The sequence below is a fragment of the Bufo bufo genome, chromosome 6, assembly GCF_905171765.1.
Source record: "Bufo bufo chromosome 6, aBufBuf1.1, whole genome shotgun sequence".
Taxonomy (NCBI): Eukaryota; Metazoa; Chordata; class Amphibia; order Anura; family Bufonidae; genus Bufo; species Bufo bufo.
The window spans coordinates 388428379-388454491 of record NC_053394.1 but is presented as its reverse complement, the minus strand read 5'-3'; the positions used below and the strand labels follow the sequence as shown (position 1 = coordinate 388454491).

At 45.2% G+C, this 26113-nt stretch overlaps 1 long non-coding RNA gene and 1 pseudogene across 2 annotated transcripts; both read left to right on the top strand.

The window, feature by feature from the left end:
• LOC121003527 overlaps nt 1–26113 on the top strand; it is a 1246211-nt pseudogene that overhangs the window by 338385 nt on the left and 881713 nt on the right.
• LOC121003560 lies at nt 19456–21481 on the top strand. Of its 2 annotated transcripts, none has more exons than XR_005779501.1 (3): nt 19456–19465; nt 19844–19967; nt 21387–21481. It is a non-coding gene; the product is annotated as an uncharacterized LOC121003560 (long non-coding RNA). The 2 variants fall into 2 exon arrangements; XR_005779500.1 differs by lacking the exon at nt 19456–19465 and adding an exon at nt 19526–19536.

Genomic DNA, 26113 nt, shown 5'->3' with positions numbered 1-26113 from the left:
CTAATGGTGGAGCAGACGAACCTGTACGCCCAACAGTTCGTTGCTCAACACCCGGGCTCCTTTTTGGCTAGGCCCGGTGGCTGGACGCCGGTCAGTGCAGCCGAGATGAAGACATTTTGGGGCCTTGTGCTGCATATGGGCCTAGTCAAGAAACCTAGTGTCAGGCATTACTGGAGTGGGGACTTCCTCTACTAGACCTACTTACAGTACGGCCATGACACGCTCCCAGTTTGAGGCCATCCAGAAATGCCTGCATTATTCAGATAATGCAGCATGTCCCCCCTCCCGAGGTGATCCTACCTATGACTGTCTGTATAAGATACGGCAGGTCATCGATCACTTTGGGGCCAAATTTGTACAGGCCTATGTACCTGGAAGGGAGGTCGCGGTTGATGAGTTTCTCATTGCGTTCAAGGGGAGACTCATTTTCTGCCAGTATGTTCCCTCAAAGCGGGCGAGGTATGGCGTGAAGCTGTACAAACTTTGTAAGAGTACCTCAGGGTACACTTACAAGTTTTGTGTGTACGAGGGGCGAGATTCCCATATTCAACCCTCAGAATGTACCCCCACTCTGGGTGTTAGCGGGAAACTTGTGTGGGACCTTATGCACCCACTGCTAGATAAGGGTTACCACCTTTACGTGGATAACTTTTATACTGGTATCCCCTTGTTCCAGTCTCTCGCCGCCAGATCCACATCCGCTTGTGGGACCATGCGGAAATATCAACGCGGCCTCCCTGCCCACCCCCTCCAGGTACCTATCCCCAGGGGTGAGACCCGTGCCCTTACCACTGGAAACCTGTTGCTGGTCATATATAAGGACAAGAGGGATGTCCTTGTACTGTCCAAAATTCATGGTAACAGCATCACCCCTGTGCCTGTGCGAGGTACCGCGGCAACGGTCCTCAAGCCTGATTGTATCGTCGACTACAATCGGTATATGGGAGGAGTTGATCTCTCTGATCAAGTCCTCAAGCCATATAATGCAATGTGCAAAACCCGGGCATGGTACAAAAAAGTTGCGGTCTACTTGGTGCAGGTTGCCATGTACAACTCTTTTGTCCTGTCCCGGAGCGCTGGCAACACAGGGACATTTCTTCAGTTCTATGAGGCAGTCCTCAAGGCCCTGATCTTTTCGGACCGGGAAAGAGCAGGCCGGAGTACCTCGGGAACTGGAGGCGCCCGGATCGTCCCTGGCCAACACTTTCCAGGTGTGGTCCCCCATACTGGAAAGAAGGGACGAACCCAAAAAAGGTGCAGAGTGTGTCACAGGAGGGAGATACGGAAGGACACCACTACTCAATGTGACACATGCCCCGATCATCCGGGCCTCTGCATTATTGGTTGCTTCAGGGAGTACCACACTTCCATGGAGTACTAAATTTATATCCCAATTTAGCCACTGACATCGGATAAAAAAACTATGGTTCTCAGACTTGAGACACAAAAAAAATTATAAAAAAAGTATACAAGTTAGGTATCTCTGCGTCGGTAATAATCTCCTCTATAAAAATACCCCATGACCTAACCCCCCAGATTAGGTCCAAAAAAAAAAAAAAAACGTTCAAAAAAAGAATTTTTTTGTCACCTTACATAACAAAAAGTTTAATAGCAAGCGTTCAAAAAGTCATATAGTCCCCAAAATAGTGCCAATAAAACCGTCCTCTCATCCTGCAAAAAATAAGCCCCTACATAAGATAATCGGCTAAGGGCTCTTTCACACTTGCGTTGTTGTGTTCCGGCATAGAGTTCCATCGTCGGGGCTCTATGCCGGAAGAATCCTGATCAGGATTATCCCAATGCATTCTGAATGGAGAGAAATCCGTTCAGGATGCATCAGGATGTCTTCAGTTCAGGACCGGAAAGTTTTTGGGCCGGAGAAAATACCGCAGCATGCTGCGCTTTTTGCTCCGGTCAAAAATCCTGAACACTTGCCGCAAGGCCGGATCCGGAATTAATGCCCATTGAAAGGCATTAATCCGGATCCGGCCTTAAGCTAAACGTTGTTTCGGCGCATTACCGGATCCGACGTTTAGCTTTTTCTGAATGGTTACAATGGCTGCCAGGACGCTAAAGTCCTGTTTGCCATGGTAAAGTGTAGTGGGGAGCAGTATACTTACCGTCCGTGCGGCTCCCGGGGCGCTTCAGAGTGACGTCAGGGCTCCCCACACGCATGGATGACGTGATCGCATGGATCACGTCATCCATGCGCATGGGGCGCTCTGACGTCAGTATACTGCTCCCCCGCTCCCCACTACTACTATGGCAGCCAGGACTTTAATAGCGTCCTGGGTGCCATAGTAACACTGAACGCATTTTGAAGACGGATCCGTCTTCAAATGCTTTCAGTTCACTTGCGGTGTTACGGATCCGGCGGGCACCTCCGGCAAATGGAGTGCACGACGGATCCGGGCAACGCAAGTGTGAAAGAGGCCTAAAAAATAAAAATTGACTTAGACTTTAGAGATACCAAAAAAAATAATTCGTATCAAAAAGGATAATATAGTCTAAAACCAAAATAATTGTAAAAAAAGTTGACTTATTAGGTATCGCCGCGTCCGTAAGAATCTCCTCTATAAAAATACTCCATGACCTAACCCCCCAGATTAACACGGTCCAAAAAAAAAAACTGTGCCAAAACAGATATTTTTGGCACTTTTCCATTTCAATCCGTTTTTTACGGTAACAAAGCAAGGGTTAACAACCAAACAAAACTTAATATTTATTACCCTCATACTGCAGTTTACAGAAACGCCACATTTGTGGTCGTAAACTGCTCTATCACTAAAAGGCAGGGCGCAAAAGGAAAGGACCGACATGGTTTCTGGAAGGCCGATTTTGATGGCCTTTTTTTATTGACACCATGTCCCTTTTGAAGCCCCCTTGATGCACCCCTAGAGTAAAAACTCCCTAAAAGTGACCCCATCTAAGAAACTACACTCCTTAAGCTATTCAAAACTGATTTTACAAACTTTATTAACCATTTAGGTGTTCCTCAACAGTTAATGGCAAATGGATATGACATTTCAGAATTAAAATTTTTGGTAACCTTGCCTCACAAAAATGTAATATAGAGCAACCAAAAATCATATGTACCCTAAAAATAGTCCCAACAAAACCGCCACCTTATCCCGTAGTTTCCAAAATGGGGTCACTTTTAGGGAGTTTCTACTCCAGGGATGCATCACACGGTGTAAATAAACCGGTCCATAAAAATCAGCCCTCCAAAAACCACACGGCGCTCCTTTCCCTCTACGCCACGCCGTGTGGCCGTACAATAGTGTACGACCACATATGGGATGTTTATGTAAACGGCAGAGTCAGGGCAATAAAGACACAGTCTTGTTTGGCTGTTAACCGTTGCTTTGTTAGTGGAAAAAATTGGTTAAAAAGGAAAATTTGGCAAAAAAAATGAAATTCTCAAATTTCATCCCCATTTGCCAATAACTCTTGTGCAACACCTAAAGGGTTAACGACGTTTGAAAAATCAGTTTTGAATACCTTGAGGGGTGTAGTTTCTTAGATGGGGTCACTTTTATGGAGTTTCTACTCCAGGGGTGCATCAGGGGGGTTGAAACAGGACATGGTGTAAATAAACCGGTCCATAAAAATCAGCCCTCCAAAAACCACACGTGCTCCTTTCCCTCTACGCCCCGCCGTGTGGCCGTACAGTAGTGTATGACCACATATGGGGTGTTTCTGTAAATGGAAGAGTCAGGGCAATAAAGATACAGTATTGTTTGGCTGTTAACCCTTGCTTTGTTAGTGGAAAAAATGGGTTAAATTGGAAAATTTGGCAAAAAAATTAAATTCGCAAATTTCATCCCCACTTGCCAATAACTCTTATGAAACACCTAAAGGGTTAACAAAATCAGTTTTGAATACCTTGAGGGGTGTAGTTTCTTAGATGGTGTCACTTTTATGGAGTTTCTACTCTAGGGGAGCATCAGGGGGGCTTCAAATGGGACATGGTGTAAATAATCAGGTCCAGCAAAATCTGCCTTCCAAAAACCATATGGCGCACCTTTCCATCTACGCCCTACTGTGTGGCCGTACAGTAGTGTACGACCACATATGGGATGTTTCTGTAAATGGCAGACTCAGGGCAATAAAGATACAGTCTTGCTTGGCTGTTAACCCTTGCTTTGTTAGTGGAAAAAATGGGTTAAAATGGAAAATTGGCAAAAAAATGAAATTCTCAAATTTCATCCCCATTTGCCAATAACTCTTGTGCAACACCTAAAGGGTTAACAAAGTTGGTAAAATCAGTTTTAAATACCTTGAGGGGTGTAGTTTCTTAGATGGGGTCACTTTTATGGAGTTTCTACTCTAGGGGTGCATCAGGGAAGCTTCAAATGAGACATGGTGTAAATAATCCAGTCCAGCAAAATCTGCCTTCCAAAAACCATATGGCGCACCTTTCCCTCTATGCCCTACTGTGTAGCCATACAGTAGTGTACGACCACATATGGGGTGTTTCTGTAAACGGCAGAGTCAGGGCAATAAAGATACAGTCTTGTTTGGCTGTTAACCCTTGCTTTGTTAGTGGAAAAAATGGGTTAAAATTGAAAATTTGCTGAGCTGTCAGATACAAGTGAAGCGGTTGATGATGACGATGTGTCCGTGGATGTCACGTGGGTGCCCGCTAGAAGAGAAGAAGAACAGGGGGAAAGTTCAGATGGGGAGACAGAGAGGAGGAGGAGACGAGTTGGAAGCAGGGGGAGGTCGTCGCAAGGAGCTAGTGGCACAGTCAGACAGCATGCATCGGCACCCGGGGTCAGCCAGACAGCACGCCAATCAACGCATGCTGTTGCCACCACCAGAATGCCGTCATTGCAGAGCTCAGCAGTGTGGCATTTTTTTTGTGTGTCTGCCTCTGACAACAGCGATGCCATTTGCAACCTGTGCCAAAAGAAACTGAGTTGTGGGAAGTCCAACACCCACCTAGGTACAACTGCTTTGCGAAGGCACATGATCGCACATCACAAACGCCTATGGGATCAACACATGAGTACAAGCAGCACACAAACTCAAAGCAGCCATCCTCCTCCTGGTCCAGCATCTTCAGCCACGTCAACCACTGCTGTCCTCCTTGCCCCCTCTCAACCATCCGCCACTCCGTCTCTCGCCTTGAGCAGTTCCTGCTCATCTGCCCACAGTCAGGTGTCTGTCAAGGACATGTTTCAGCGTAAGAAGCCAATGTCACAAAGTCACCCCCTTGCCCGGCGTCTGACAGCTGGCTTGTCTGAACTCTTAGCCCGCCAGCTTTTACCATACAAGCTGGTGGAGTCTGAGGCGTTCCAAAAATTTGTAGCTATTGGGACACCGCAGTGGAAGGTACCCGGACGAAATTTCTTTGCACAAAAGGCAATTCCCAACCTGTACTCGATTGTGAAAAAGGAAGTAATGGCATGTCTGGAACACAGTGTTGGGGCAAGGGTCCATCTGACCACTGATACTTGGTCTGCAAAGCACTGTCAGGGCAGGTATATCACCTACACTGCGCATTGGGTAAACCTGCTGACGGCTGCCAAGCATGGAATACGTGGCTCTGCAGAGGAGTTGGTGACACCGCCACGACTTGCAGGCAGGCCTGCTGCCTACTCCTCCTACTCCATCCTCTTCCATAACCTCCTCGGCTGAGTCCTCTTCTGCTGCTGCGTCTTGCTCCACATCAACGGCACCCCCCCCCCCCAGCTCCCCAGGGCAGTGTCACGCTGTCTTGGGGTTGACTTGCCTGAAAGCAGAGAGTCACACCGGACCAGCACTCCTGTCCGCCCTGAACGCACAGGGGGATCAGTGGCTGACTCCGCACCAACTGGAGATCGGCAAAGTGGTGTGTGACAATGGAAGCAATTTGTTGGCGGCATTGAATTTGGGCAAGTTGACACATGTGCCGTGCATGGCACATGTGTGTAATCTGATCATACAACGCTTTGTGCATAAGTAGCCAGGTTTACAGGACGTCCTGAAGCAGGCCAGAAAGGTGTGTGGCCATTTTAGGCGTTCCTACACGGCCATGGCGCACTTTTCAGATATCCAGCGGCGAAACAACATGCCAGTGAGGTGCTTGATTTGCGACAGCCCGACACATTGGAATTCAACACTCCTAATGTTCGACCGCCTGCTCCAACAAGAAAAAGCCATTAACGAGTATTTGTATGACCGGGGTGCTAGGAAAGCCTCTGCGGAGCTGGAAATTTTTTTGCCACGTTACTGGATGCTCATGCGCAATGCCTGTAGGCTCATGCGTCCTTTTGAGGAGGTGACAATCCTAGTCAGTCGCACCGAAGGCACCATCAGCGACATCATACCATTTGTTTTCTTCCTGGAGCGTGCCCTGCAAAAAATGCTGGATCAGGCCGTAGATGAGCGTGAAGAGGAAGAGTTGTGGTTACCATCACCACCAGAAACAGCCTTATCAGCATCGCTTGCTGGACCTGCGGCAACGCTGGAAGAGGATTGTGAGGAAGAGGAGTCAGAGGAGGAATGTGGCTTTGAGGAGGAGGAGGAAGACCAACCACAACAGGCATCCCAGGGTGCTTGTTGTCACCTATTTGGTACCCGTGGTGTTGTACGTGGCTGGGGGGAAGAACATACCTTCAGTGAGATCACTGAGGACGAGGAACGGGACATGAGTAGCTCGGCATCCAACCCTGTGCAAATGGGGTCTTTCATGCTGTCGTGCCTGTTGAGGGACCCTCGTATAAAAAGGCTGAATGAGAACGACCTGTACTGGGTGTCCACGCTACTAGACCCCCGGTATAAGCAGAAAGTGCCTGAAATGTTACCGAATTACCGCAAGTCGGAAAGGATGCAGCAGTTCCAAAATAAATTAAAAAGTATGCTTTACACAGCGTATAAGGGTGATGTCACAGCACAACGGGAATCTAACAGGTGAAGAGGTGAAAGTAATCCTCCTCCTCCCACGACCACGCCGGCAAGGACAGGACGCTTTACAGACGTGTTGTTGATGGAGGACATGCAGAGCTTTTTAAGTCCTACGCATCGCCACAGCCCTTTGGGGTCCACCCTCAGAGAACGACTCGACCGACAGGTAGCAGACTACCTCGCCTTAACTGCAGATATCGACACTCTGAGGAGCGATAAACCCCTTGACTACTGGGTGTGCAGGCTTGACCTGTGGCCTGAGCTATCCCAATTTGCGATAGAACTTCTGGCCTGCCCCGCTTCAAGTGTCCTGTCAGAAAGGACCTTCAGTGCAGCAGGAGGTATTGTCACTGAGAAGAGAAGTCGCCTAGGTCAAAAAAGTCTAGATTACCTCACCTTTATTAAGATGAATGAGGGATGGATCCCGAAGGGACTGACAGTGGGCGATACATTCGACTAAAAAAGGCCTGATGAGATGAGCTGCCTTGGGCTAAAAATGGTCCACACGCTGCTGTATTTTATCTCTGAATGCCGGATGACTTGCGTGATTTATCCGCCACCAACTAGGGTTCAAGCCGCAATGTTTCAGGGCACTTTCTGCTTCAACAGCGGCTGCAACAATACCAAATTTTTCAGGCATGTGTACATGCCTAATTTTTCTGGCCTCTGGTGCTGCACTGTGGCTTCAAAAACCAAACAAAAAAAAAGGCACATACATGTGTCAATTCCCCTTCGTGATCGTTAACTTGTTGTGGTGAAGGGGCTTGCGTATCACAATGAAGCGACCACCTCTATGAGTGTGTTGGCAATGGCATTGTTGGCACACCCCAGATGATAAGGTTGTTGCTTCATTGTGAACATACCAAAAGCGATCGGCTGGATAATTTTGCATAGAAAAAACATTAATTTTCTTTGTGATCATCTAAGGTGATCATTAAAGCCTACTAGGCCAACAATGGTCCCACACTGCAGAATCATTGTTTTCTGGGTCACTTAACTGTCACTGAACTAACTCAGCACGACCATAGACTTTGTAAAACCCCCATCGCCTGCAATCTCCCAAACGTGCGCACGAGCACAGTCATAACTACACCAAGATTGACGCATAGAGGTATAAAATTTATGTCATGAGTGTGTCAACTATTGACAACTCTTTGCGGTTGTCTAAAATCTATTCCATACACGTCCCCTGATAGGGGACGTAATAGGGATTAAACTGATAAGAATAGAACTACTTAACACACCACTCCTATCTGGTGGCACATTAGATTGCACGCGCAGTGCCCCAAATTTGAAGTAGGAGGACCGACCAAGCATCTTTTTCCATCTCCCGGTTCCTAAAATCAATGCCATATACACGTCCCCTGATAGGGGACGTAACAGGGATTAAACTGATAAGAATAGAACTACTTAACACACCACTCCTATCTGGTGGCACATTAGATTGCACACGCAGTGCCCCAAATTTGAAGTAGGAGGACCGACTAAGCATCTTTTTCCATCTCCCGGTTCCTAAAATCGATGCCATATACACGTCCCCTGATAGGGGACGTAACAGGGATTAGACTGATAGGAATAGTACTACTTAACACACACACGCAGAGAGAGGCAACGCAGAGAGAGGAGTCTGAAGAAGAGGAGTCAGAGGAGGAAGGTGGCTTTGAGGAGGTGGAAGACCAACCACAGCAGGCGTCCCAGGGGGCCTGTTGTCACCTTTCGGGGGCCCATGGTGTTGTACGTGGCTGGGTGGAGGAAGAGACCTTCAATGACATCAGTGAGGACATGGAACGGGACATGGCTAGCTTGGTATCCAACCTTGTGCAAACGGGGAGTTTGCGGTTGTGCAAATGGACTGTTTGCGGTTGTTTGCGGTGCGTTAAACGGGGAGTTTGGTCTGTCACTGTGAAGCAGGCGTAACCCTTACACTACCTGATCGATACAACATCATACCTGATGTTTTAAAGCACGTTATTCCAAACAATATAGGAATGTTAGGTGATTTATGCCCTTTATGGATTAAAACCAGACTCTGTGTCAACTATGTAATTTTCCATAGGAGTTTTGCCATGGATCCCCCTCCGGCATGCCACAGTCCAGGTGTTAGTCCCCTTGAAACAACTTTTCCATCACTATTGTGGCCAGAAAGAGTCCCTGTGTGTTTTAAAATTCACCTGCCTATTGAAGTCTATGGCGGTTCGCCCGGTTCGCGAACATTTGAGGAAATTTGCGTTCGCCGTTCGCGAACGGAAAATTTTATGTTCGCGACATCTCTATAGAAATCATATCCAGGAGATCTCAGAGACGTGGACTGGAGGAGGGGGCATTATATAGAAGACATATCCAGGAGATCTTACAAACAGTGACTGGAGCACGGGGCGTTATATAGAAGATATATCCAGGAGATATCAGAGACGTGAACTGGAGGAGGGGGCGTTATATAGAAGACATATCCAGGAGATCTCAGAAACAGTGACTGGAGCAGGGGGCGTTATATAGAAGATATATCCAGAAGATCTCAGAGACGTGGACTGGAGCAGGGGACGTTCTATAGAAGACATATCTAGGAGATCTCAGAGACGTGGACTGGAGGAGGGGGCGTTATATAGAAGACATATCCAGGAGATCTCAGAGACGTGGACTGGAGGAGGGGGCGTTATATAGAAGACATATCCAGGAGATCTCAGAGACGTGGACTGCCTCAGAGGGCGTTATATAGAAGACATATCCAGGAGATCTGAGACGTGGACTGGAGCAGGGGACTGGAACGCTCAAAACATAAAAATTCATCCTTTTTTTTAAATCACTACAATCATGACTGGATAAAAATGAGTTGCACTACAAGAAGAGGATCACACCCCCAAGGATATATAACTACAGGATACGAGGCTGAAGTTGGTTTCTTATTCAAAAGTTGCAGTGAGCGTCCCAAGGGGAAATCAGATGAAAGTGCCATTAAAATTCAGAAGATGGATTCAAAATGGGCATAAAAGTGTGATTTAAAGACTGAAATGGATTCCGGCACTGATCTAACACTGGTATCATACAGAGGGTGGTGCCCGCACCATATACAGGGGAGTTCAGCCCAAATAGGTTCTGGGCACAAGAACTGGCAGCAAAGTGGAAAGACGGACACTGTCACTGATTTCAATAAGTAACTGGTGTTTATAAAGGGCTAAATGAATATGTGTCGGGCTGGACTGAAATGTATATGATGTGGGGCATCACCCTCTGTGTGTTGGCAGTGTGAGATCAGTGGCTGAATTCATTTAACACTGTGGATGTCACTGTTATGGGGGGGGGCGCTGTGGATGACATTGTTATGGGGGTCTGTGTAGATGACACTGTTATGGGGCGGTGGCGTGAAGCCGGTAATTCTGCTTGTAGATGATAAATATGATATAACGGCTCCAAAAAGATATTAATAAATAGAGAATGACTAATAACAGAGAAGTGCGCAGGTCTCCAGTGTGAGGCGCTGACGAGACAGAAATCATAGAGCGGCGAAAGGAAATTCACAAGTAAAGTGACTGAAATAAACAATAGTAAAATCACCAACCCATATGACAGACATCTGTAGGGGATGTGTCCTCCCCGACGTGCTTTTCAGCTGCTGCCTTTATCTTGGGGTTGGCGCTGATGTGTGTGAGAAGTCTTTTATATCAGTGTATAATATACAGTGCCTTGCAAAAGTATTCACCCCCTTGACTTTTTTCATGTTTTGTTACATTACAGCCTTAAGGTCAATGTTTTGTTAATCTGAATTTTATGTGATGGATCAGAACACAATAGTCTAAGTTGGTGAAGTGAAATGAGAAAAATATATAAATAAAACTATTGTTTAGAAATAGAAAACAGAAAATTGTCATGTGCGTATGTATGAAGTCCCCTTGGTTAGGAAGTCCATAAAAAGCTCTGCTGCAACCAATTACCTTCAGAAGTCACATAATTAGTGACATGATGTCACCTGTGTGCAATCTAAGTGTCACATAATCTGTCATTACATATACACACCAGAGCCTGCAACACCTAAGCAAAAGGCATCACTAACCAAACACTGCCATGAAGACCAAGGAACTCTAAAACAAGTCAGGGACAATGTTGTTGAGAAGTACAAGTCAGGGTTAGGTTATAAAAAAATATCCAAATCTTTGATGATCCCCAGGAGCACCATCAAATCTATCATAACCAAATGGAGAGAACATGGTACAACAGCAAACCTGCCAAGAGACGGCCGCCCACCAAAACTCACGGAGTGGGCAAGGAGGGCATTAATCAGAGAGGCAGCACAGAGACCTGAGGTAACCCCAGAGCAACTGCAGAGTTCCACAGCAGAGACTGGAGTGTCTGTACATAGGACGACAATAAGCCGTACGCTCCATAGAGTTGGGCTTTATAGCAGAGTGGCCAGAAGAAAGACATTACTTTCAGCTAAAAACTAAAAGGCATGTGGGAGACTCCCAAAATGTATGGAGGAAGGTGCTCTGGTCTGATGAGACCATAAAAGAAAATGCTATGTCTGGCGCAAACCCAACACATCACATCACCCAAAGAACACCATCCCCACAGTGAGACCTGGTGGTGGCAGCATCATGCTGGGGAAACTGGGAAACTGGTCAGAGTGGAGGAAAAGATGGATGGTGCTAAATACAGGGCAAAACCTGTCCCACTCTGTGCGTGATCTGAGGCTAGGATGGAGGTTCACCTTCCAGCAGGACAATGACCCCAAACACACTGCTAAAGCAGCACTTGAGTGGTTTAAGGGGAAACATGTAAATGTGTTGGAATGGCCGAGTCACAGCCCAGATCTCCATCCAATAGAAAATCTGTGGTCAGACTTAAAGATTGCTGTTCACATGCACAAACATCCAACGTGAAGGAGCTGGAGCAGTTCTGCAAAGAGGGATGGGCAAAAATCCCAGTGGTAAGATGTGGCAAGCTCATAGAAACTTATCCAAAGCGACTTGGGGTTGTGATTGCCGCAAAAGGTGGCTCTACAAAGTACTGACTTTAGGGGGGTGAATAGTTATGCACATTGACTTTTTCTGTTATTTTGTCCTATATGTTGTTTGCTTCACAATACAAAAAAAAAAAAACCTCTTCAAAGTTGCGGGCATGTTCTGTAAATTACATGATGCAAATCCTCAAACAATCCATGTTAATTCCAGGTTGTGAGGCACCAAAATGCGAAAAAAGTCAGGGGGGTGAATACTTTTGCAAGGCACTGTAATATTCTCCACTTATTTATGTGGAGCATGCACGTGCACTCAGGAAGGAAACCCTGTCCCCAGAGACAAGAGGACACGCAGGAAGCAAGGAGGCGAGTGGGACAGGAATCGGTGATCTCGTGCTCACCACGCCAGCACAGGGGAGGAGGAGCCAAGCAGAGTGCAGCGCATGCGCACATGAGGAGTATTGATGCTCCATATTGGAGAAGGCCAGAATGACGTGCGTTTCAGCTGCTGCCTTTATCTTGGGGTTGGCGCTGATGTGTGTGAGAAGTCTTTTATATCAGTGTATAATATACAGTGCCTTGCAAAAGTATTCACCCCCTTGACTTTTTTCATGTTTTGTTACATTACAGCCTTAAGTTCAATGTTTTGTTAATCTGAATTTTATGTGATGGATCAGAACACAATAGTCTAAGTTGGTGAAGTGAAATGAGAAAAATATATAAATAAAACTATTGTTTAGAAATAGAAAACAGAAAATTGTCATGTGCGTATGTATGAAGTCCCCTTTGTTAGGAAGTCCATAAAAAGCTCTGGTGAAAACAATTACCTTCAGAAGTCACATAATTAGTGACATGATGTCACCTGTGTGCAATCTAAGTGTCACATGATCTGTCATTACATATACACACCAGAGCCTGCAACACCTAAGCAAAAGGCATCACTAAACAAACACTGCCATGAAGACCATGGAACTCTCCAAACAAGTCAGGGACAATGTTGTTGAGAAGTACAAGTCAGGGTTAGGTTATAAAAAAATATCCAAATCTTTGATGATCCCCAGGAGCACCATCAAATCTATCATAACCAAATGGAGAGAACATGGTACAACAGCAAACCTGCCAAGAGACGGCCGCCCACCAAAACTCACGGAGTGGGCAAGGAGGGCATTAATCAGAGAGGCAGCACAGAGACCTGAGGTAACCCCAGAGGAACTGCAGAGTTCCACAGCAGAGACTGGAGTATCTGTACATAGGACGACAATAAGCCGTACGCTCCATAGAGTTGGGCTTTATAGCAGAGTGGTCAGAAGAAAGACATTACTTTCAGCTAAAAACTAAAAGGCATGTGGGAGACTCCCAAAATGTATGGAGGAAGGTGCTCTGGTCTGATGAGACCATCAAAGAAAATGCTATGTCTGGCGCAAACCCAACACATCACATCACCCAAAGAACACCATCCCCACAGTGAGACCTGGTGGTGGCAGCATCATGCTGGGGGGACTGGGAAACTGGTCAGAGTGGAGGGAAAGATGGATGGTGCTAAATACAGGGATATTCTTGAGCAGAACCTGCACCACTCTGTGCGTGATTTGAGGCTAGGATGGAGGTTCACCTTCCAGCAGGACAATGCTAAGGCAACACTGGACTGGTTTAAGGGGAAACATGTAAATGTGTTGGAATGGCCTAGTCACAGCCCAGATCTCCATCCAATAGAAAATCTGTGGTCAGACTTAAAGATTGCTGTTCACAAACGCAAACATCCAACGTGAAGGAGCTGGAGCAGTTTTGCAAGGAGGAATGGGCAAAAATCCCAGTGGTAAGATGTGGCAACTGCTCATAGAGACTTAGCCAAAGCGACTTGGGGTTGTGATTGCCGCAAAAGGTGGCTCTACAAAGTACTGACTTAAGGGGGGGTGAATAGTTATGCACATTGACTTTTTCTGTTATTTTGTCCTATATGTTGTTTGCCTTACAATACAAAAAAAACAAACCTCTTCAAAGTGGTTCTGTAATCTGTAAATTACATGATGCAAATCCTCAAACAATCCATGTTAATTTCAGGTTGTGAGGCACCAAAATGCGAAAAAAGTCAGGGGGGTGAATACTTTTGCAAGGCACTGTAATACTCTACACTTATTTATGTGGCGCATGCGCTTACATGAAGGAATGAAACCCTGTCCCCGGCGACAAGTGGACACGCAGGAAGCAAGGAGGCGAGTGGGACAGGAATCGGTGATCTCGTGCTCACCACGCCAGCACAGGGGAGGAGGAGCCAAGCAGAGTGCAGCGCATGCGCACATGAGGAGTATTAATGCTCCATATTGGAGAAGGCCAGAATGACCCAGGGAAACAGGGAGAGATTCAGGAATTCCTTGGATTTCTTTATTCAATCCCTCCGATGTCAGAGTCCGCATCCTGACCCTCCAGAAGTCTTCTCCATCGATCAGCCGTGCAGATCCATCTTTACAACACGTAGGTATCTGTGGGGGCAAAGACCCCTTACTCTTATTTATGCTGAGTTCCAAGTCATCATTGCCCATAGATTTAGTAATGGGTACCCATTTAGAATTGATTGACCGACAATCAGTGATCAAACAAGTCTCTCTTTATTCAAACAAAATGCTTATCAAGGAAGTGGGTGGAAATACCACACACACACCTCATGAAGGTCATGACATATTTGTTCATATATGTGCTTATAGAAACAGAGAATATAAATGTCAGTTAACCGCAGACGTATACGATTCAGAATACAGGAAATAACCAGTGGCGTAACTACCGGGGAAGCGACTGCTTCGGGGCCCTGCACCCGACAGTGTGTCCTGTCTATCCCTGCAGAGATGACAGGCTGAGGCACACGCTCTGAGCTACGAGACCCTTGTATTTAAATCTCATTTAACATGTCTTTCAGAAAAGTTTCTCATGGGATTCAAACTCTCAACCTTTCACTTCAGAGGCAAGGCATTTACCCACACAGCTATGACAGCTGTATTACCAGTTACTTAAAAATAATAATAATAAGACTTCTACTGTAGGTAACTTTGATACCTAGTGTACATACACATGACAGCTGCCCCCAGACACTAGGTATCAAAGTTATCTACAGTAGAAGTCTTATATATATATTTTTTTTAAGTAACTAGCTGTACAGCTGTCATAGCTGTGTGGTTAGGTGCTTTGCCTCTGATACAGAAGGGCATGGGTTTGAATCCCATCTTAAACTTTTCTGAAAGACAGGCTAAATAGGAACACGAGCACCAAATCTTCAACACTAGAGGCTGCTGGGAACACAGGAAGAGGACTGCATCGCATTGCTGACATGGAGGTAAGTAGAAAAGTGTTTTTTTTTAAATACCGGACTGTTACTTTACCTCCACGGGGGGTGGGGGTGGGGCGCTGTAAGCACAACCCCCACCTGTGGACGTCGGGCCGTCATATCACCCTCATGGAGTCTGTTTCTGACCGTTTGAGCAGACACATGCACATTTTTGGCCTGCTGGAGGTCATTTTGCAGGGCTCTGGCAGTGCTCCTCCTGTTCCTCCTTGCACAAAGGCGCAGGTAGCGGTCCTGCTGCTGGGTTGTTGCCCTCCTACAGCCTCCTCCACGTCTCCTGATGTACTGGCCTGTCTCCTGGTAGCGCCTTCATGCTCTGGACACTATGCTGACAGACACAGCAAACCTTCTTGCCACAGCTCGCATTGATGTGCCATCCTGGATAAGCTGCACTACCTGAGCCACTTGTGTGGGTTGTAGACTCCGTCTCATGCTACCACCAGAGTGAAAGCACCGCCAGCATTCAAAAGTGACCAAAACATCAGCCAGGAAGCATAGGAACTGAGAAATGGTCTGTGGTCACCACCTGCAGAACCACTCCTTTATTGGGGATGTCTTGCTTATTGCCTATAATTTCCACCTGTTGTCTATCCCATTTGCACAACAGCATGTGAAATTGATTGTCACTCAGTGTTGCTTCCTAAGTGGACAGTTTGATTTCACAGAAGTGTGATTGACTTGGAGTTACATTGTGTTGTTTAAGTGTTCCCTTTATTTTTTTATGCAGTGTATAATGCAGACGGATCCGTTCTGAACGGATCCAAACGTCTGCATTATAGGAGCGGATCCGTCTGTGCAGACACCAGACGCACCCGCTCTGAACGCAAGTGTGAAAGTAGCCTAAAACATTGTAGTTTGATACCTTTTACCCCTTAAAGACCGGGCCCATTTTCATTTTTACATTAGCCATAACCTTTTTATTTTTCCATTCACATAGTCATATGAGGGCTTTTTTTGTGTGGGACAAGATGCATTTTTTAAATGTCGCCACTTAATTTACCATGTCTTGTATCAGAAAGCAGGAAAAAAATAAATTGTTTGTGGGTTAAAAAAAATAAAACAAAAATCACACACAATTTTGCCAAGGTTTTTGAGGTTTTGACATCATGGCGTTCACTAAAAATGACGTCTTTATTCTGCGGCTCAATACGATACAAAACTTGTATAGTTTTTATTTGGTTTAATTACTTAAAAAAATTACTTTTCTATATTTCGGTGAGGGCTTGTTTTTGTGTAACGATCAGTAGTTTTCTTGGGGGGGAGGGGGCCCCATACAAAAATTTGCTGTGGGGCCTAGTCACTTCTAGTTACGCCCCTGGAAATAACCGTTAGAGCTAGCAATTTCAGTCTATCGAAAATAGCACAGGTGGGGGCTAAGTTACTTTCTGCAGACTTTGCATGTCAAACTTTCCGGATCTATTAACTTCAGAGAAGTCATACAATTTAAAATGGTTGCTGCAGACACCAAGATGGAGTCTCCACTCCCACAGTATCAAACCGCCATCTTTATTATGTGTGATGGTGAAATGACGGACAAACTGCGGTTAGATTTCCCTGCATTAACCCCTTCAGAAAAAATTTGGAAAAATTCACAGTTTTCAAAAATGTTAATTTATCAGCTTTTCCGGCAGATAGTGATACTTCGTAAACTAGTTATTACTTTACATCCCCCATATGTCTACTTTATGTTCCTCCTTCTGTAAATGTCATTTTATTTTTTTAGAACAGGCTTAGACGTTTACAAACAATTCTTAAAATTTTTAGGCAAATTTCCCAAACTACTTTTTTAAAGGGGTTCTCGGAGCTTTTAATATTGATGACCTATCCTCAAGATAGGTCATCAGTATCGGATTGGCGGGGATTCGACATCCGGCACCCCCACAGGTCAGCTGTATGAGGAGAAGATGAGCGCCGTCTCCTATCCTGCTCGCCGCTGTCATGTCCATAGCAAGTCGGAAGAGAGACTGGAGACGGCAAGCACGCACAGCGTGTACCTTCTCTTCATACAGCTGATCGGCTGGATGTCGGACCCCCCCCGGTCTGATATTGATGACCTCCGCTCACCTATGATCTCGATGTGCTGCTGGATCCTATAGTTCTCTCGTGTGCCGGCACACTTACTTGCGCATGTGTAGCAGGAATACGGGAAGGCCGAATTCTGCTGTTTCAATGTCTGGAATGGTATGAAGGATACGTTTATTCCTCTTAATAGGTTGTTGAATCAATTACGCTCGATGGATTAATACCGCAGTTACATCAGACGCATTTCGAAACTGTACTTTTTCTTCCTCAGTGGTTGCAGGAAGAACCTGATATGTGCTGATATCAGAACCTGGTCCGGACCGTGTCAGGCTGTTTTTGTAGTATTCTAGTCATTCACAATGCACACCCTGCGTTTTTTCAGTTGTTCTATAAACCAACAAATGAAACATACAAATGATCTAGATCAGGGGTGGCCAACCTTACAGACACAAAGAGCCCAAAAAAAACACCATATGACTACCAGGAGCCACAAGCTATACATTTACACGCAAGTCACCGTATTTTTCGCCCTACAAGATGCAACTAGGTTTTAACAAAGAAAAATAAGAGAAAAAAAAGATTTTTCATCTGATCTGAGGTCTGATAAAAATATTTTTTTCTTATTTTTCATTAGTAGAGAAAAAAAGAAAAAAAATATTTTTCATCAGACCTCAGACCAGACTCCTAAATCAGATCCCCAATCCTCATCAGACCTAAAATAAGATCCCCAAACCTCATCAGACCCCCAAAATAATACCCCCAATGCTCGGATCAGACATCACAAATCAGACCCTCAGTGCTCAGATCTCTCCCACATGCTCAGATGCCCCCCCAATGCTCATATCTCTCCCCCATGCTCAGATGCCCCCCCAATGCTCAGATCTCTCCCCCCCCAGATGCTCAAATAAGACCCCCATGCTCAGTGCTCAGATTTGCCCCCATGCTCAAATCTGAACCCCCATGCTCAGATCAGACCCCCATTGCTTAGATCAGGACCCCCACCATGCTTAGATCAGACCCCCATGCTCAGTTCTATAATTTAAAAAAAATCTCTTCCCTCTCCTGATCAGGCACTGGGCTCCTGCTCGGGCACCTGCTACTCTGCAGGTCTGACACGCTCTCCACTGTGACCTGACGAGCACAACATCAGGTCATAGCCCATGTCTCCACGTACTACGTTCTCACACTGTGTGCATCAGGACGTAATGGAGAGTGAGCTGGAGTTGCAAAGTATCAACAGTTCCCGATCAGGAAAAGAGATCTGAGCATGGGGTGGAGAGTGAGCCGCCTGACTGCTTCCCGGTTCCACAGCTAGAGCCGCACTTGAAGAAGCAAATAGCCGCATGCGGCTCAAGAGCCACAGGTTGGCCACCCCTGATTTAGATTATAAAATCCAATATATAGAAAATACAAAACATAAGTTAATAAACAAGTCATAAAACTGGGAATAAAAAAATATATAGAATAAAATAGACACATGTAGTTTAAAAGGGCTAATGTGATCTTCATTCCGGAGTGTTAGTTCGCTCTGCAGGTCTGTCTGCATTTTATTCTATATTTTATTTTTATTCCCAGTTTTATGACTTGTTGACCAACTTATGTTTTGTATTTGATATATATTGGATTTTATGACATACCATGAAACTGCCTTGACCTCACACATGTTTCGATCCATATAAAAAGAGAGAACACAACATCTACACTTTATTATCTCCTCCGATGTCTCCTCTAATCTCCAGTTATTGTATTTTACATGGGAATTTGTAGGATTTGACATCGTCTCATCTTCTTTCCATTCAGGTTCCTACAATATAGGATTCGCCCAGTGGAGATCTTCTATATAAGATCCTTCTCCTGATTGACCCAACAAGAATGGACAGGGACAAGATACATAGTAACATAGTACATAAGGCCGAAAAAATACATTTGTCCATCCAGTTCGACCTGTCATCCTGCAAGTTGATCCAGAGGAAGGCAAAAAAAAACAACCCTGTGAGGTAGTAGAAGCCAATTTTCCTCACTTTAGGGGAATAAAAAAATCCTTCCCGACTCCAATCAGGCAATCAGAATAACTCCCTGGATCAACGACCCCTCTCTAGTAGCTATAGCCTGTAATATTATTACACTCCAGAAATACATCCAGGCCCCTCTTGAATTCCTTTATTGTACTCACCATCACCACCTCCTCAGGCAGAGAGTTCCATAGTCAGATGGCGGAGAGTATAATAAATCTCACCCTAGAGATCCTCTTCCGTTTTACTGGAGAGGTGAGAGATTCTGATGATGTCACATTACATCATCTTATCTATGTTACTAACATATGGACATGACTGGAGAGGTAGGAACTCTGGAGATGTATGAAGTGATATTTATTACTGTGTCTCTCCATAACCAGGACTAGACAGTAGTGAAGAAGACCTCTTGTGAGCGCTGTCAGGAGCGCTGTGTCTGAAGGATGGGGAAGAACCCTGAGCCCAATCATGGGGCCTTCACCTCACCTCCTGATACATGAGGAAATTAATAGAGAGAAGATCCTAGAACTCACCAACAAGTTGATTGAGCTGTTGACTGGAGAGGTGACACTGCTGGGAATGCTGGGACACTATGAAGGGATCTGGGTGATGACTGTATCATTGTGTTGTCAGGTTCCTATAAGGTGTCAGGATGTCACCGTCTATTTCTTCATGGAGGAGTGGGAGTATTTAGAAGGACACAAAGATCTGTACAAGGACGTCATCATGGAAGATCACCGGCCCCTCACCCCAACAGGTAATAGACATGACTAAATACACACGTCCTCTCATTATCTGTATGTAAGGGATGAATTCAGTCACTGGATGTGTTTCCTACTGTTGGAAATTGGCCACAACAACACAAAAATTCTTGAAGCAACTTCTTCTTTAGAAGATTTTTTCGTTTAAGCCTCATTCACATAACAGTGTTTTGTCAGTGATTTCCATCAGTGATTGTGAGCCAAAACCAGGATTTGAGCCTCCACAGACATAAGGTATAGGGGAAACTCTGTACCTGTTCTGTGTTTAGAGTCTCACCTGGTTTTGGCTTAAAATCTCTGATGGAAATCTGAAGAGCAGCAAGACCTCATAGAAATCAATGTAAAATGTGGGCAGATTATGGCATAAGAGGTAAATGGAAGTGAATTACAGCCGTGGTAAAAGGCAGCGCTCTGTTATAAGTCCTGGACACAGTCCTTTATACCTCAGAGAACAAAGGAATCATTAATATTTTAATTAATGTTTTCCGCAGTGTGTCGCTGTACGTAGACTTCAGTGTTTTACACACAGATTCCATCATTATCATACATAACCATAGATCTACACAAGTTACACCGACAACAACTTCTAATTGGTTAAAAGTTCATTATCACGATCTCTTGTTGCATAAATAATTTGTTCCTGGGGCCTTCCATTAATCCTCTCCAATTCAAGTACCAATCTCCATTTTTCTTTCCAAAGAGCCCCATGGTCCATAAAGCCAAGATCGGCTCTTTCATTTATCACCGGTCCAACACCAAGGATCGATCCTGATCATAAACATGTAAATGGTTAGTTTTAATAGACAAATACATTTATCTTGGCCAAGGCTTCCACTTCTAGTGCAAATATTATCTACTTTCTAGAGGTCACCAATCCATCATAACATTTTTAATCGAATACTTAAAGGCCTCTATTTTCTCAGCAAAAGTAGTTAGTACTAAAAGTACTCAGTATTCACTTCAAAATGGTGATTAACTCTTTAGCTAAGCTCCTTTTTGAGGTGTAAACACAAGGGGGTCCTTTACTATTCTGAAATAAGCCTAAATTAGACTTATTGCAGGCGCAGATGTCGGTACAATGGGGGGCGGCAGGTCTACAATTGTCGGTGTGCAGTGGGCGGGGAAGGGAACGGGCCGGCAGGCCTGTCTCATTTACCATTTTCTACAAATGTTTCAGGTGTAGAAAAGGGTCTAAATGTAAGATAACTTGGAAGATGTCTTACATATAGAACTGGTGCTGGAAGCCCTGAAGTTATGGAGAAGCCTCTTCATAACTTTGGCGGAACCACCGCCAGCTTAGGGCTTTGCTAAGACCTGTGCCTAAAACACTGATCTTAATAAATGTGCCCCAAGATGTATACCTAAGACAACATGGCTGACCATCCTATCTAATCCTGATTCTGCAACACCTACAGTTAAGGAAGAGAGAACAACACCCGAGAGATGTCCCAGTCCTCTCCTTCTACAGGATAATTCAGAAGAACATCACTATGTTCCACAGGATGATCAGGTAGATGGATATAAGGACATCATGATGGAGGATCACCGCCCCCTCACATCACCAGGTAATAGACATGACTAAATCCACACGTCCTTTCATTACCTGTATGTAAGGAATGAATTCAGTCACTGGGTGTGTTTCCACAGATAAGGAAGAGATGAGAACACCGGAGAGATGTCCCAGTCCTCTTCTTTTACAGGATGTGTCAGAAGAACATCCCAGTGTCCCACAGGATGATCAGGTAGATAGAGATAAGGTCTCATGAAATGTCCCCTATGATCTGTAAGAAGACTGTGAAGATCTTGTCTTCAGTCTTCTTTTATCCACCAGTATTATATGTCTTATCCTTGTATAATGAGAAAGATGGAGATGGCAGGATTATAGCTGACCATAGATGTTACATGTTGTCTGGATCTTCTCACTATTTTCTGCCTTAAGATGGCCGCCTCTGTCAACTGCTGCAGATCTTTTGTGGTTGCACAAGAGTGGCACAACAGTTTTCTGAGAGGTGTTAGGCCGGGACAATGCAATAGTATAAATGGTCAACCAAAGTTGTGCTCGGATTGTCAGCTTGAACATGAACATCAGGAGATAAAAGCATCATTATCTTCAAAGGTTTTGTAGTCATGGGTGCAGTCTCCTGGTGTCTCCTTACTGTCAGAATGGCAGTACCAAGATCATACCACGGATTCTATTCTAGCACATGTAAATGCAAGTCATCCTTCTTATTGCATAGAGTATAATATAATATTCAGGGGCGTAGCTGAAGGCTCATGTGCCCTGGTGCAAGAGTTCAGCTTGGTCCCCCTTCCCTCAGTGCTTTGTGGCCAGGGGCAGGTAAGCACATAGCCTTCGCGCTTCCTGAGGCGAAAATTTAAACTGCATTCCCTGCCCCAAGCCAAATTCTCCTTCCCTCCAGCCAGAGATGTAACATGACCTGCATGAACTTTGTATAGTACCGGTGTCTTCTTATGTGGCACAAGAGTCTTGGGCCCCCTCAGGCTCCTAGCTCCAGTAGCGACTGCACCCCTTACATAGCAGGGGCTGGGGAACCTTTTTGCTGCTGAGGGCCATATGGATATTTTTAACATCGTTCGGGGGCCATATATAATTCTCAACTTAAAATTCGACTAACATTTAAGTGACTTAGGGGTAAGTTACAGAAATTTAGCTTCAATAAAAAAAATCTACAGCGCTATATTTTTGAAGCACAAAATGGCGCCTGCGCTATATATTACAAATAGTACAGGCGCCATTTTGACCGCATATAGCAGTCTAATTTGGAGTTGAGAATGTTATATATTTTGTTCTTTATTTGTCATTAATGGCAGCCAAGCTAAACCCAGAGGGGTCCAAAGAGGGGCTCACCCAGCGTTCACTCTCCCTGCCACTGTCCCTGCCTTTGTCCCTTTCTCAGCCTCTGATCTGCTCCCCACCTCCATCAGCCTCAAATCACCCTCCTATCAGACCCCCCTAGCCTACATCAGCCTCAGATCAGACCCTTATCAGACCCTCTCCAGCCTTAGATCAGACCCGCAGCCTCAGTAAGACCCCCAGCCTCAGATCAGACCCCTGTCAGACCCCCAGCCTCAGATTAGACCCCAATCAGACATTTAAAAATAAGTGAAATTTTTTTTTGCCTCTACAGCTCCAGACAGCGCTGCCACTTGGCAGATTCACTTACCCTCCCTGGTCTTCTTCACGCCATGCTGTACTGTGACCTGACAGCGCACAGAGTGAGGTCATAGTGCGCATCTACATGCACTACGTCCTGACACTCTACATGTCAGGACACCGTGTGGGGCCGGATGAAGACCAGGGAAGGTGAGTATAGCTAGCAATACGCTGTTCTTGCCTACCTGTGCCGGCTCCCACATGCTAATGACCGCTTCCATAATGGAAGCGGTCATTAGCATTTTCACAATATGTTCTGGCAGGGGGCCGGGGGCCACAAGAAATGTGTTACAGCAACAACAATTTTATATCCATATTATTAAACACATAGTTCAAAGACATTTTACAACAAACGCTGCATTGTTATATTGTGTTAGTGGACATATTAGTACATCAGACTGTGTGTTTCAAAGACATTTTAGTACACCGTTTTCATTGTTTTACCACTGATATTAAACGCATAGTTCTAAGACATTTCACTGCTTTTTTTCCAAAGTAAATTGTCAATACCAGTGTGCAGTGTGTTTGTAGAAGTGGAGAGACATTTAACTGTCTTTAAATTACAAAACACACATTTGCCATTTTGCTTGTTCTGTTAAATAATCTGTCTGCACCAAACCCCTGACTTTTCATTTATAGGCCTCATAATAAAATGTCTGAGCAATAGAAGAGTGCAAAATAAAAGACCCATGCCTCGCTCCCAGAGTCAGAATGTATGTAGTACCAGCAGTATCAGTACCTGATAGGAGTAGTGGTTGTTCAAAGTTCTCCCTGGCTCCTAATATTATTGAGGACACAGAGGATGGAATTGTGGACTGGATAGCTCAGCATTTAGACTACCATGAGGAGGAGATTCAGGGGAGGAGGGGCACCTCATGCATAGCTGTGTTTGTGGTGGTAGGAGTAGTGGCGCCTGTAGATGCACTGGTGGTGGTAGGGGCAGTGGTAGCAGCAGTGGAACTCAAGCCAAGTAAAAAGTAGGTAATCTGGAGGATGCTAGGAAGCCCATGATGACATATCACAGTTTTCATGGCGGGGAGGTTGAGGACTGTTACAATGATTGTGTGTTGGACATGATCTGGGAGCTAGATCAGGGTGCTGAGAAGAAGGTAACATCAGAGGAAGAGGATGGTGGCAGTGACAGCAATACAGAGTGAAGGCAACATACAGTTAGAACCTCCAAAAAAAACAAAACCTGCCAGGGTCAGATCTGCTTCTAGTATTGTCAGCTTGGGAACTGGTGATGCTGATGATACTGTGGTCGCAGGCTGAAAACGTGCCAGACCTAAAACAAGCTCGGCTGCAGCTAGCTCTGTGTGGAGTGTGCAAGTATCTCCTGTCTGGCAGTTTTTCTCTACGGTGCTGGAAAATAAAAGCAATGCCCTGTGCAAGATCTGCCAGATTACAATAAGCCATGGGGGTGACAGAGGTGTCTGCCAGCTACCACAACAAGAGATTCCTACTTCTTCCGGTCTCCTTTGTAGCAGCCAGGCGGCATCCACGTGCAGTACTGTGTCCAAGTCATCATCAGTAGTTATGAGCGGCAGGGGTCATATTCGAATTCTATTCGGCAAATATTCGTGAATTTGAATAATCTCTATATTCTACGATTTTTTTTACTCGAAAAATCGACAAGGTAATGATCGCGTAATATGCGAATTTTCGTAATGCAAATTTTTGGGAAGGAGAGAGGCACTTAAAGTATAACTGTCATATATTTTTTTTTTGAGTATTGGATTGTGGCGATTAATGTCACCTTGGTGGCCCTATTTTAACGTTTCACTGTGTATTCAATTACCCCTTAATTCCACAGTTTTGTTACCTGTACTGCCTATTTTTACCTGTGCTTAAAATAGGGTTGCTAGGCATGATCCGTCCTCTGTTGAAGGACGGAGGACGCAGAAGCACGCAGCACGCAAGGTCAGATTACTGACAGCCAGGGACTGTAAGTAAATGATTAAAGCCAGGTCCTCCCCAGCAGCTGATAACAGTGCCTGGGCTGTGGGCACTTCTCCTGTCCCTGCGCTTGGCAGACGCTCCCTCACTCAGCAGAGCTGGAGAATGCAGAGTTGAACCAGCGCACAACAGGGAAGTGAGATCTGCCATCTGCTCAGTGTACAAACCGGATTCCAAAAAAGTTGGGACACTATACAAATCATGAATAAAAACTGAATGCAATGATGTGGAGGTGCCAACTTCTAAGATTTTATTCAGAATAGAACATAAATCACGGAACAAAAGTTTAAACTGAGAAAATGTACCATTTTAGGGGAAAAATATGTTGAATCAGAATTTCATGGCGTCAACAAATCCCCAAAAAGTTGGGACAAGGCCTTTTGCACCACTGTGTGGCATCTCCCCTTCTTCTTACAACACTCAACAGACGTCTGGGGACCGAGGAGACCAGTTTCTCAAGCTTAGAAATAGGAATGCTCTCCCATTCTTGTCTAATACAGGCCTCTAACTGTTCAATCGTCTTGGGCCTTCTTTGTTGTACCTTCCTCTTTATGATGCGCCAAATGTTCTCTATAGGTGAAAGATCTGGACTGCAGACTGGCCATTTCAGTACCCGGATCCTTCTCCTACGCAGCCATGATGTTGTGATTGATGCAGAATGTGGTCTGGCATTATCTTGTTGAAAAATGCAGGGTCTTCCCTGAAAGAGATGACGTCTGGATGGGAGCATATGTTGTTCTAGAACCTGAATATATTTTTCTGCATTGATGGTGCCTTTCCAGACATGCAAGCTGCCCATGCCACACGCACTCATGCAACCCCATACCATCAGAGATGCAGGCTTCTGAACTGAGCGTTGATAACAACTTGGGTTGTCCTTGTCCTCTTTGGTCCGGATGACATGGCGTCCCAGATTTCCAAAAAGAACTTCGAATCGTGACTCGTCTGACCACAGAACAGTCTTCCATTTTGCCACACTCCATTTTAAATGATCCCTGGCCCAGTGAAAAC